Source organism: Rhipicephalus sanguineus, chromosome 8 (assembly GCF_013339695.2).
Source record: "Rhipicephalus sanguineus isolate Rsan-2018 chromosome 8, BIME_Rsan_1.4, whole genome shotgun sequence".
Lineage (NCBI taxonomy): Eukaryota > Metazoa > Arthropoda > Arachnida > Ixodida > Ixodidae > Rhipicephalus > Rhipicephalus sanguineus.
In genome coordinates this window covers 40,494,765-40,508,705 of record NC_051183.1, presented here as the reverse complement: position 1 = coordinate 40,508,705, position 13,941 = coordinate 40,494,765, and the positions used below count along the sequence as shown (strand labels likewise).

Sequence of the window (13,941 nt, the reverse complement as noted above, 5' to 3'; positions counted from 1 at the left end):
GTTGACGTACGCTTATCCTTTCTTTTTTTTCTATTCTGAATTCATATCGGCAAAGCGCTTCCTCGCTCACTCACTGCCAAGCCGTATCGTGTGCCCGCCCACACGCCACCATACAAGCGTCAGCTTCGCAAAGGCGGTAAAGGATTGTTAAAGGGAGTAAAGAGTAGAGATCAGGGAACAAAACGAAAACCAATAAACCAAAGGGGGGTGAATTATAGGCGCGATAGGAGCGTACGTCATATACAGCCCAGGAAGGCTTAGCGGCCGGCATTCAAAACCGAAACAAGAGGCAAATGGTTAGGAAAGTGCGTCACGATGCGTGCGCGCTCCTTTTAAGACCGAAATGGATGGTCCCGGATTCTTGGCTGCCAGACGCAGAAGAAGGGTGTCGGCTGTGCATCCCCCTCCCAGCCTTCGCCATTGTTAGTATTGTGTGTGTGTGTGTGTGTTTTTGTTTTTTTTTTTTTTGTCGTACGCTAGCAGCTCTCGTAGACACATCGTGAGCTCGTGCCGGCAGCCACCACGTGGGGAGGCTGCATACCGCAGAAGCCAGACACGCGGGCAAACCGAGCCAAGTCGAGACTAAGAGAAAGGAGGACGGAGAGAATCGCAGATGGAAGAAGAGTACCGACAACGCGCCTTCGAAGCACGCATCACGGCGCCCCCTTGCGTCTGCGGGCCAAACGAGAAAAAAAAAGAGGGGCGAAGGAGAAAGAAATCGCGATCAGTATACGCAACGAAGAGGTGGGACGTGAGAGAAAAGACTGGCGAAAAAGGAGAGACGTGATTAAACAAATGCCCGGCAGCGGGAGGTCATGGTATCCGAAGAGGAGAGAGTAAAAAGGCCTAGTCAAAGCACGTACTTCCATGCGCCGGCCCTTGCGCTACAGTATGAATGGTTGGTGCTCACAGACTGCAGAAGATAAAAGACGGACCTAGAAGACAAGTGTATCTGAAGAAAAGGCAGGCCGCGAGAAAGGGCACGGGGGTGCAGCAAGACGAGCCAAGAACGTAGCCAAGATCTTTGAAGACGGCTGTTTCAGAAGAGGTGAGCAGGGGCAAGCTTCCATGCGTGGGCGGAAGTTTAGCGAGGATTTCGGAACAGGTTCACTGGAGCAGGAGGCATTACGATGGCTCAAAATTCGGGATCGTCCCGTATAGCTTGTTTTAATTCTGTGTCCCTGATCTTTGAACTGCGTTCACTGCCGTTAAAGCTATAAACCCACTTTCCTGATTAAAGGACCTGCTAAATTTGCAGCCAACCAGTGTAAGAAACGCCTCGAGCTCACCTAAGAGAACAACGCCACGTAGAGCCTATTTCTTTCCTGCACGGGCGTCACTCAACACATGCGTGTGCCCTTACCTGTGACACTTGCTATCCGCTTCAGCCTATGACAAAATGAAGCATATTTTGTCCTGGCGAATAGCGAGATTATCACGCCGCACAACATCGACTGGTGGATGCCTCTCCAGAAATAAATCCTTCGCAAGCTTTCAACTAGTACGCACCCAAAATACGTTTTCTAGCAATGCACGAGAGCAATGTGGCGAAGCAACCGCGCACGGTGCCAGGCATGTACATACACGATCTTCATCGTCGCTTCGAAACGGGAGGCAGGCTTCACGGCGCAGCAAGTAAGCGGTGAGGCAAAAACGACGTTTGGCAGAAGAGGGCAAGTTCCACAGCACGGGCAATAGAGATTGAAACTGCTACTCATGAATGGCGTTGGAAAAGGCGGTGCCATGACGGCGGCCCATCCTCGAAGACTCTGCACGCGGACGAAAAAAACAGAAGTTGGGGGGTGGGCTCCACCCGTGGAGAGTACGTGCCTCGCATTCGAATGCCTCGCACTGCTCGCCTAGACGATGCGGTAATGCACAGTGTGCGTTGCATGTTCCAGCGCACTGTGCAGATTTGTTCGCGATGGTATTTCCCCCTACCCTCCAGTACCAAGCTGCCCTGCACCTAGCCAGCGTGTAAGGCTGACGCCGCTTCTTTGAACGGAACAAGCGAACCGTGAAGTTGTTCGTACCAACCTGTCTTCTCCATCTCGGATATCTGTGTACCCTCTTCTACATTCTTGCTTTTTTTTCTTCAAGTTTTGGAAACATTGTAATTTCGCATGGTAATATCCGCGCTTCTGTGTTCGCAGTTGACTGCGTCCTAAACTTTCAGAGAGGCGAATATCAATTCCTAAACATATCGCTGCACGCAGTGTGGATGTATTTGTATATACAGTAGGTAAAACAGCGAAGAAATCCTAGCCCCTGCAAAGTAAACTGAAAGAAGCAGCGCGGAGGGTATGGCCTGGTCGAAGTTCTCAGTTGTAACCGGCCCCCGGAGACACCCGCGTGTGTGGTAGGACGAAACAGGTTGCTGTCGCCTTGGAATGCCGGCGCGGTGCGGCTGTTGGCCAAAGAGTTCGTTCTCCTGCCTTCCTTCTTCGTCTCCTTCGGTACGGCCGAACCGATCAGTACAAAATAAAAGCCAGAAGCTCAAGACAAGAATGTATCCCTACGGCGGAGCTGCTACACGAGTTGAACAACAAAATAACAAAACGAAGCGAAAAGATGGTTTGGTGGAAGCGATGGAAGGACAGGCCACTTCTTCAATGAGCCCGTTGGGTGGTGCAAGCGACATCAGGAAAAGAAACAAAAAATGAGACTCGGAGGCCCTTGTCGAGAAGTCTTTGGCCGATAGTTTCTTAAAGATTCGTGCCACCCTGAAGGCGACGTACAGAGGGCGATGCAGGGCAGTCAGCTGAGACGTGAGTTCCTCTTCCACCGTCCTGATAGGCCGAGCTCCGTGCATGCACTTCCCTCAACCATCTCGCCGCCAGATGACGCCCCCCGCAGGGGCAGGAGTGTCAGTGTCTACGCGACGCCCTGCGACCAATTAGGAGGTCTGCGAACGCGTCAATGAATCCATTCGCGTCGTGCTCGGATGCGAGCCTACTCCGTCCCTCCAGCTTTCCGGCCGATAAAGACGTCATCGTGCGGACGGATCATCAACCTCGTTTGGCATCTCTTAAAGTGATAGCCACTGTTCGTTCAACTTGGGGCGTTGCCGAATCATCCGAATGATTGATGTTCATAACTATCGACCATCTTAACTACCTGTACTTCCAATGTACTTATGACCTCGCTGGCTTGCTTGCTAGGCTCATGAAGATTTCACAGAACGTGGAAACCTCGGGGTTCTACGAAGGTGCCGTGAAATGCAGCATTGACTTGCCCTATGTGCATTATTCTCAGTCCAGAACAATAAAAGTATACAGTAAAGTAATATATTAGGGAAACAGCTAGCTTACTATGTGAAGTCCTTCCAATCCGGAGCTGTTTTTTTTTCATGCAATAACACCGCTGGCAAACTTATCATTACTATATTACACTGACACAGTTCTAGTAACAGGCTACCATACCTGGCTCATATAGACGCTGCCATACTTTGCTAGAATGCGAAGGTACATCGATACCTGCCTATAAGTCAGTGACCGGGCTCTGTCGATGACGGCAGGGTTCCCTTCCACCTGCATTCTTTCGTCCGTAAAACGCGTTCGTTCAAAGAAGTGAAAAGAGAAACCAGACCGGTCATGCTATCGTCCATCCATTGACGGCTCTCATAAACTTGACCAGTCAGGTGAGGGAGAATGCGAGAGAAAGAAAGAGAGAGAGAAAAAAGACTCGTCCTTACGTCGCGTACTTATCAACGTCGATTAACCAAATTGGCGTTCGGGATGAGTTGCGATCAAGGTCGAAGTGGCCCCCCCTACTCAACGAATGCGTGTTTTCACTGCAGGTCGCCCGCGGACCCTGTCATTTTAACCTTCCCACGCCGTTGTCCGTGTGGCTGCCCCCCCCCTTTAAGCACCAACGAGCGAATTCAACGCTCCTTACCTCTACACCTTCGGTGACCCTCGGGAGTGTACACCGCTCTCCTGCGCTTTCTCGCTCAGTTCCCGATACTTAATCACCCGTGGGCGGCCGGCCGGTTCGAAGGGGAGTTCAACCGCCGCGGCATGTCTTCTCGGTCAAAGGCGAGAAGATGTTGAACTTCTGATGCGTGGCCACGTCAGGCGTGAAAGATTCAGCCAAACTACCAAAAAATGCGTGACTGAACGAGGCAAACAGTTGAGCCCTTTATAAGTTCTTGAAAAGCGAATATATATATTGTGATGACAAAGAACGACACCGGGCTTTGGGCGCGCGAGCAGCTAGCACGGCAGCGGAGGAAGAAGACGTAGGAGAGAATATAGAATGGCTGGCCGAGGAAGGAGTGCTATCTCTGTGTTTCTTCATTACATTATATTATATATATATATATATATATATATATATATATAGCTTAAATACGGAAGAGTAACTTCGGTTGCCGCAAGGTTATAAGTATAAAAGTATATGCACCTTCATAAAAACAACTGTTTATTTTGTCTACGTTTCGACGGGAGCCCCGTCTTCTTCAGTGTTTCGTTTTCACTTCTGATTTACGAAGTGGCCCAGAATTATACGTGTAATGCAGATTTGTGTTCATGAATGCTTATTCTTCCACAGCTTCTCTGCGCATTTGCTGTTAAACGACTCTCATCAGAAAGCGCCCCCGCCGCACTCCGTCGAAAACCAAACACGATAAACAGGCGGGTGTCAACATATGTTCTATCGAACGCAATATAAAACTTATAGAAATGCATTGCGGCAAGAGACGAAAGGCTAGGCGTTTCTCCACACGTCAGAATAACTACAATGCGGCCATACCTCTGGATGATCAAGAGGGATGTTCTATTGCATTTCAACAGAAATTTTATTGAACGTAATATAAAACTGATAGAAACGCTTAGCGGCAGGAGACAACATCAAAAAGAAGAAAAGTTACGCGTTTCATCGGCCTGCCTCCCCTATAGCACGCGCGCATGATAACAGAAACACCGCGGGATGCCTCTAATTAAAACGGTCTTAAAGGGCCCACAAGCGCTCAGGTCTCGCCCGTGCAATTACGTAAGAAATAGGCGCCCCCTGGGAGGGAGGCGTTGCGACGGCGGCGGCCGTGGCTGCAAGAGAGTAAAACACGCGTACTGAAGGGAGGGTGGTGTTCGTGCTGGGGTTGCCAGAGGGTGTCCCCGGCAAAAAAACGACCTTGAAGCCGGGCGCCCTCCCCTCTCGAACCCACTGCTATAGAGGAGTCATTAGGCGCTTGTTATATATATACTCTGCTGTGGCTATCTCACGTTTATTCATTCTTTAGCTGCGTTTTGCGCCCTTGTTTGTCGGGCAATTCCGGTGCTTCGATGGCCGTCGGCGAACGCTTTTGACTCCCACTCCCCACACCCTTTGGAGAGAGTACTGCGTACCCGTTCGTGTGCGGAGTTTGTCTTTTGTGCAACCTGTCCGCAAGAGGCGCGTTTTACTGTGCCGGCTCGCTGCAGGATTCTTTTAGCTTGATCTTTTTCTCTCTTGTTTTTTTTTTTGCAATTATTGTTTGTCTTTCTCGCTTTCGCTAGATCCTTGCGATGCCTGCCCTGTATTTAGAACTACCGAGTGATTGGGTGAAAAATGGAGAAGTGATTTCTTATCTGCGACGCCAATTACGCGCGCGCCGTCATCTCTTATGTAGATTGTGTGCAGCCCGCGTGGCGACGGTGGTGTCGTGGGAACGTCGTTAATAACGGTCATTTACGCTGCAGAACGAGTCGCGGTGCCTATCGAGATGCTGTCCTTCGTAAAGGAAGGAGCGGAGATTTCAAAGAGGGAAGCCGAGAATATAGTGTACCGGCCGTAGTGTGGACATTCCACAAGTCAGGGGGGGGGACTGTGCTTGTAACGCGAAAGACATTGCCGACCTTGATACGTCCTTAGGCTTTCGCTGACGCATACATCACGTCACATTATGTTGCATAGGTATCAGGAGGAACTTCGCGAGCGTAACTTTCGCAAGGAGGAACTGTTTGAAATCCACGATGACGGCGATGACGTACGGAATTCATGGGCTGGAATTCCGGGCCCTAGTACTATGTTCATGTATGAGCATTAGTGATTAGTGGTGGCTATGTAGAACACAAGCATCGCCTCAATGGAACTGATGACACGATGTTGGTTTCTCGATGGTGTCGAGTACCACTGGTACCTAAGCGTCGGGTCTACGCGGTACCATCATGCCCTTGAAATACTGTGGGAACAACGAGCACATTCAACGTGACACTCACTGATAAAGAGCAACACGCAACTTCACTGTCTACCACTGTGTTTGCCAAAAAGCAGCGTTGTTAGTAGGCTCTTCGGCTGTTGACTAATCACATGTGCATACGCTGAAACGTTTTCTTATTACGAAGAATTACAGTGCAATGACATTACTACGCTATTATAGGTCCATGTACCGAGTTGACAGCTGTGACATTTCTCGTCCTCTACGTCTCCATTTCTCTCTCCCTTTCGGGGCACGAATCAAATGAGCTCAAAGGAAAGAGAGAAGGACGCAGATTATATAAGAGAAATGTTGGGCGCGTGAAGGAAGAGATTCGCTTGTTCCTGTCGTCACCACACTTCCCGCAGCAGCCTGAGCGAGGCACGTCTAAACTGGCAGCTGAAGCTGGAAAGATAGCGCCGCGAAGGAATACCGCAGGATCCGCAATATAAGCCGAAGCGTTTGCTGACATAAAAAAGACTGAGTTTAACAACACATCTGACAGCTAGGGTATAAAAAAACGCATTGGGAGCCCCGTCAAAAGATTTTTATTAGTAGAACAGCCGTCGGGAATACCAGTTTTAAATATAATGACTAACCAACCGCCTCCCATTAAGAATTACTCAAATTTAGAGCGTTTCGCACGGTTTAGAAGACAGTCAGTTGCGCTGAAGCGAATATATATGCTCGTAGGAAAATGGAGCCGAATTCACAAAACTTTTTCGTAAGTGCATCTTTTCATTGGTCAGTCACCTTCGCTAATTATGCGTCCCGCATTGTGGTCAGCTAAAAATTACCTCACGAAAGTTTTTAGCATAACAGGTTATCGTGAACACGCTCCCTATAGCGTATTTTCAAGCTCTGTGACAGCTTGCGCCCACTGAGGACGACGTGGCACACTTCGCCCACTTCCTAGACTTCCTTGCGGGAAGTGTTACGTCAAGTTAAGCTAACTTACTGCCAGTACGGCTCACAATGTAACACGGGCGTATCCCTTGCCTCGACGGTAGAAGAGGAGGTGCCGTGCAATCATTTCTCCATTGAGTTCTATAGCACTCTTTTTTTTTTTTTTTTCCCGCGTGCGCCGTATCGCGTGTCGGAAGCGTAGGTGCGTTACACACACGACTTCCCTGCGGAGCACAGGCTAGCTGTGTAACAAGTGCCTTGCTCCACAAGTCCTTCATTGACGGAGTCGGGTTGCACAGGATGCGGCTGGAAAAATATATAAACACCCCTCGTCACTCGAAGCGAAAGAAGCAAGATAAACACACAAAAAAAAAGTGGGACAGGATGGGAAGAAGGACGCGATTGCGAGGCGGATCTGCTGCCAAGCAGTTTTGAAGATCACGCGTGGGTCTTTTTTTTTGTTCTTGCCTTCTAACAATCGCAGTTCAGTTCTATCTCTTTTTTTATGCCTACGACGCCCGAGCTCGCGCACGCTGCTCATACGAGTAACAGTTCTTTTTCATACTTTGAGATGCGAAAGCCTAAAAGCGTATTACAGCTTGAAAGTTAAAAGAAACACGTGGCCGAACGCGCCACATGCGTGCGAACGTGTTCCCAGTCGAGTGAAACATGAACGCTCATTCGCTCTTACCTTATTCATCTGAGAGAATAAAGCATGCAAGCCGAGAACAAGATCCCTCCGGTTTGCCTTTAAACGATATACAAGTGATTCTTACTGTTTCACACGGTTTCAGCGATGCAAACGAGGTAACCTCATTACCTTGCTTGACTTGATTATGCCGGAAGGAGCGTCAGAACTAACATGAAATGCTACGCACCAGTACAGTTGATGCACCCAAAGTGGAACAGCCATGTTGTAGTGCACTTTAGCGAGAAAGAAAGCTGTACCACACCAAAGCTGTGGAAGAAGAAGAAGAATAAATAGTAACCAAGGAAGGAAGGAAGGAAGGAATACGAAAAATAGTAACCAAAGCTGCGTAAATTCTAAGGTAACTAAATGTGTTTAAGGGGCTGTAAGAGTCTTTGGACAGTGACTCACGGTGCTACACGTGTCACGAGTCTCTTTATTTCCCGAGTGTAAAAGAGGTGAGGAAAGAAGCGATTACACGTCTCGCTGTATGCAATGAAAGAAACGTATGAGCTCATCTCGAAGGGACATAGCTCTAAGTCTAACGTTGTGGGGCCGGGTACACGTCTGATGGCGAGGCTTTTCTTCTAGCACGCCCTGTATACAGAGGTACGAACTCTGGGGGCCCGACCCTCTATAGAAGTAGACACATCGCTTCGAACAATGGAAAATTGCACCCGCCAACGCACTCTTCAACGCCACACTTTCTCTCCCCGAGAGTTCCGCCAAAATTTGGGCCAAGAACAAGATGAAAAGATAGCGTGGGTGGTAGCCAGAAAGTGGAGACCTTTGCTTTAACGGTTCAGCGTATGCTACGTACAGAAGCTGACCTTAGGTTGTTTATTTTACAGCAAACGGCAGTTTTCGAGGAAATGAAGGAGATTATTAGAACGGTGCCATCGCGGGACAATGACAAAGACACTGGGCTGTGCCCCGGAGAATGGAGAGGCCACCAGGAGTGCGCGTCCTTCTAAGGTCCGGCACACCGGAACCCGACCCGGATCTTGGAGGGCCGGGCGCTTGTGACTCGCCGGCGTTAAGGGACAAAGACAAGGGCCATTCAGGAGAGAAGACACGACAGCGGAAGTCTTGGGCGTGAACACCTGTAGACATCGGTGGCTCGCTCCACAGAGTGGCGCCCGCGGCGTCGCTGGCACCGGAGCTCTAATAAACGTGGCGGCTTGCGCAATTTTCTTACGCTTACTATGGCAACAATGGTATACACCTGCAGTACTGCGGGAGTACCTTCTTGCTGCATCATTTCTCTAAACGTCAGTGTTTCTCTTGGCTGCGAGGAATGGGCTTTAGAAACGTCTCTGGTCGTGGCGTTTCTGGGGCCACTTTTGTTATATATTTGACAGACACGAGTGGCGAGTTGCCCACACTGAATGACATGCAGCGTCTTTTTGAACGTGGCATATCATTCGCGATTTCTTTCGAGACAGAACGGAAATTTGGTAGCATCTTAGTCGCAAACTGTGCAACACTATAGTAGCTTATACGTTAACCGACATATTGCAGCCTGAGGTCACTAGGTAACGCGATTAATCAATCTTACTACACATCGTTTACACCGCTACTATAAAGCCCGCCAGAGCGATGATCCGAAGGACGCCTCTATAAAAGGCCTGCGGTCGCCCCCGGACGAGGTGCCTGTTCCGTCATCGCCACCTACCCCGCACCCTTCCTTCCCCTTCAGTCGACACCGTAAAAACATTGAGACGGTGTAGCCATAGAACAAAGGCCGCACCGATCACAAATGCGTTCCCACGGGCGTCAGGGTACGCGGACTATACCACGCCGTAAAGCAGGTCATCGCACAGTGATGACACTACCCATACCCATGTTTTCCCACTCCCACAAACCCCGCGTATCGTGGTCTGACAATCAAGTATGCTTGATATAAAGCAGAGAAGCTATTCTCCGCCCAAGTGTAACAAGAGAGAAGGCCACAATGACGTGGCTCCTCTGAATGATGCGCGGTCTTTACGACCGGTCTCTCACGGCGACTACGCATGCGTGCGGTTCGAATGTAGTGTGTGTGCGTGAGTGTACGTTATACAAACGGAAAACCCACTGCGGCTTTAACGTTTGTCTCTCAGCAGCGGCACGGTCAGAAGCCGAAAAATGCTCTTTGTGAATGGTGACGGTAGTTGTGGATCATGAATGGAAGGAGGCGTACGGTATGGTCGTCAGTCCGTGCGGCGGCAGGGGGTGGAGGCTGATAACGTACATGAGATGAGGGTCTTGGCGGAAAGCGCGCGTGCGCGCCTTACCGCCAGCACATCCGCGTTCGCCGCCGCCGCATTATGGGCCCTTCGCCATCGTTTCTGGAGCCACCCGAATCGCTTGCTGCTTGGCTTGGCTAAGGGCGAGGGCAGCGGAGTCATCGGGCGAGCCAGCGAGGGAGCCAGCTAGCCTGCTAGGCTTTACAGCTAGTTGCTGCTGCAGCAGCAGCCGCGAAAAGGGGCGGAGGCAAGAATTTCCTCGAAGACAGGAAGCGAACGGGCCGGCGCTGCGGACTGCGCGCGAGCCTTGAGCCGTCGGCACGCTGCTTCGCAGTTATGTTCAACGCCGTCGCTACGCTCGCGAACTCGTCGGGCAAGGAAAGAAGAGGAAAGAAGGGGATAGCAATCCGCACGCAATCAGCCACGTACTGCCGTGGATTCCCGCAAAACATTCTCGTTTAGACAGTGCATGCAAAGTCTAGGAAATTTTCTTGTTCTTCGAACAATACATGTTTTATTAACTCCTGCTTCTGTTACATGAAACGTTTCGATGACAAATGAACGCGAAGACTCTGACAACAATCTGTTCCCAGCTGTGAGGGCCGCGATGAGGTAGAGGTAAACTTGAGTACTGACGATAGTAACTTATGGAAATCGTATCGCCACGATGTTGCAATAGAGCAAGCCTTTGAGAAGTGAAGAAAGCAGTCTGGTGACAGTCTATCAAAATCTATGCATACTGGTTCTATTATTTTTGTGATGCTTAAGTACTATGCTTAAGGCGTTTGTGAACTCTACCTTTCCGTCTGCGCAGTGAGAATTATGCCAGTGATAAGTCAGCCATTAAGTTAACGGCAAAGGCAGTCGATTGAACAAATGAACACTAGGTGGCAAAGAAGCTTATGCTGAGGCATTCGATAACGTCCTGTTGGAGCAGCACCCTTGCCTTATATAACACGTGCCTACGAGATGGGCGCGGCTTTCAACGGTACTGCATGGAACTGTTGCTGTAGAGAGGTTTTGAAAGATGATGACGAGTTGCTCTATATACCACGGAGTGTGCATGTCTGCGGCAACCCTCTGGGGTGGCGAAGGGCGTCCGGTGTGTTGCGCTGGCTAAGGAGGACTGGTAGAGGGGGGGGGGGGGGAGGGGGTTGAAGCAGATTCTTGGTAATACGGGCTCATCAAGAAGAAAAAGAGGACAGCACGCTTGTCTGGAGCGTGCTCGACGGCCAAGATGCCGCAGTGATGGTGATCCGCTGCATTTGCGGGGCCGGACGTGAAGGGAAGGCTCATCTCCGCATCATTTATCCCGTCGCCACCAATGCCGACGCCAACCCCCGTAAGCTAAGCCGATGGGGTAGTCCGGGAGAGAATCCGGCGAGCTTCCTTCCATTGTCGAAAGAGCTGTTGACGTGCGCGCTCCGGTGTCGTTTCGCAGCGATGGTCACGGCATCTTCTTTAACCGCGTGACCTGCCATGCGAGAGAGGTGGGAACTCCTGGGCCCCGGCTTCTACATGTGTTTGAGATTACGGGGAGGTTGGAATGCCTGTCTTCCTTAACTCAAGGCTGCGTGCTTACCCGTTTGCTACAGGTGGCCTGTTTAACTGCATTAAAATTGAACCGGAAAGATTGGAAGTGGGACGTCAAACTCTTGCTTATCACGTCGCTAAGCGAAAGTACAAGGTTCGGGTCGGTGGGCTCCACGGGGCAGCTGGAAACGAAGTTTCAACTATAGCGACTTTCCCCACCGCAGCATGGATGTGAAAATTAATGGTCATTTGTTGTAAGTGAACTTCCATAACGGAACATTTATTCGACGTTCACAGACGTTCAGATTCAGCTCAAGAATTGAATATTCCTTGCAAGCAGGATTTCCTCGCCTTTAGTGCGACATCATTTTGAGATTTGTCAAGTTAACAGTCATCGCTCGTTAATGAGGGCAACTATCACGTCGTAGAGTACAGATTACGAGTCGGTGGTTGATGACTCGGCGCTGTACTTCCTTCTCGGAGATATAAAAAGAAAAACAAGTGTGTGTAAAGCATCGCTTCACTTCGAGTCATCACGTACGCCGTCGACTAAGCGTTCAAGCACCGAGATCGGCCAGCTGCTGTGCGGGGGAGTTGGCAGGAGAGGGGGGGAGGGGGCGAGACTCCAAATCTAGGCGCGCACTCATGGCCACTGACTCGCGCAGGCCTGTGGCCGCACATGCTGCTCGCATCTGTCCACCCCGGCAACGACACCACCAGCGGCGGCGGCGGCATCACTTCTCGGGGGCCGCGCCACTGACCTTGGAGTGACGACCTCCCGAGGCGCCGAGCGCGCCAGCCGAGAGCTGCCATCGAGATGATCCTGGCATCTTGGCAGATCTGCCCTACGCCTCGTTTGCAAGGGGCTGGGGTGGGTGGGAAGGGTTGTAGCTGGGCAGCGGATGAATCAATGGAGCAGCGTTCAGGCCAACCTACCCCCTTACTAAAGACCGACACCCCCGGAGACGGGAGAGACGGTCTGTGACACCGTCGGTCTTTGGACTGCGGCACAGTGACCCTTATGCTGCGAATCCGTGCATGCGAGCCCGGCAGTGATTGACGCTGTCGTCGTTGCTGCAGGCCTGAATGTGAGGGAGAGCCCTTCCTGTGTCTCGTCTCGCCGGTATTCCTAGTGCCATCTCCGCCTCGTTTGTTTCAATGGAGGAAGTGTGGGTGGGATGAATTTCGCTGCTCTTGCGTTTGATTCATATAGTGCTGTACCTATCGTAAGCCTGTCTAAGGTTCCTCTGGACTATGACAATGAAAATGACGTTGAAAAATGTGGCTCGCATAACCACGGTGCGAATGTAGCACATTGAAGGGCATTAGTTCTAGAATCAACTGCCCCAGTTGTGTAGTAACTGAACGTAACTCGTAGAAAATCTAATGAAGTTTCTGTGTCCGAGGTTAGGGCGTTGGATGCTACTGCAAATTATGGAGATCATTGCTTTGGAATCGAATGCATCCACGAGGTCGAACCTACTTCCACTGAATTCAACTTCCTCATACCTTTGAAGACTGACTCGGCATATGGAATCTGAACGTGATACATTGTTGAAAGCTTTTGAGACTATTGAGTGAAATGTCCATAAAGATTTCTCGCTGCGCTCTCGAGAAGGGCGTAGACTATAAGTGCATCTGTTATACTCCAGATAAGAAAAAAAAGTCAAGGAGCGTTTCCCGTGCTCGGAGGAAATAAGTGGCTCGGGTCGAAAAAAAGATAGCGGACGAATAAAAGGTCAAGTTGCAGTATCAGGTGAAATCAAAAGAAAGAGAAAAGCGTGGGAAATGAGGAGGGGAGGGCTGGCGCGAATGCACCCCATGAAAATGCAACCCGCAAAACTGGGCGAAACACGCTGCCTCGTTAATTCAATCGCCGAACCTCTTTTATAGGCACCAAGAGAAAACAAGCCATAAAACGGAGATAAACGAAAAAAACAGGAGCGAAAAAACGCTCCGAAACGGCGACCTTGCAACCGACGGGGTGTGTGTTACACTGGTTTCCGCTCATAACCTAGCGACCTCCTGTATACAGACACTCACACGCTGTCTCGCTAGACGGATTCCAATCATGCCGTTCAAGTTCAATGTCACGCGTTCGCCGCATTTTTCCATTCGCTTCTTTTCCAGCCGGTGTCCTGTTTATTGCCTTTACATTCATGGGGCTCTTGCTTTTCGAATGTCTGCAATGCAGCAGCGGTTGCCGCTTAGCCCCCACGAGTAATGCATGCACCGTTCGCATCAGCTGACAGGATTGATAAGCGGGGGTACTGTCGCTGGTGGCGGCGACGACTCTCTCACGCGCCCGGCGATGCGGTGCAGTAAGCAACGCCCTCGTTCGGCGAAAGGGGTCTCCCTTCCTTTTGGTCCCCCTCCCGACTTCTCAACCACACGATCTCTGTGCGTGTATA

General features: G+C 50.4%; 1 protein-coding gene across 4 annotated transcripts in view; it reads right to left on the bottom strand.

Annotated features, from left to right (window-relative positions):
* LOC119401763 (G1/S-specific cyclin-D2) overlaps positions 1-13,941 on the bottom strand; it is a 321,278-nt gene that overhangs the window by 17,387 nt on the left and 289,950 nt on the right. The window lies entirely within an intron of this gene.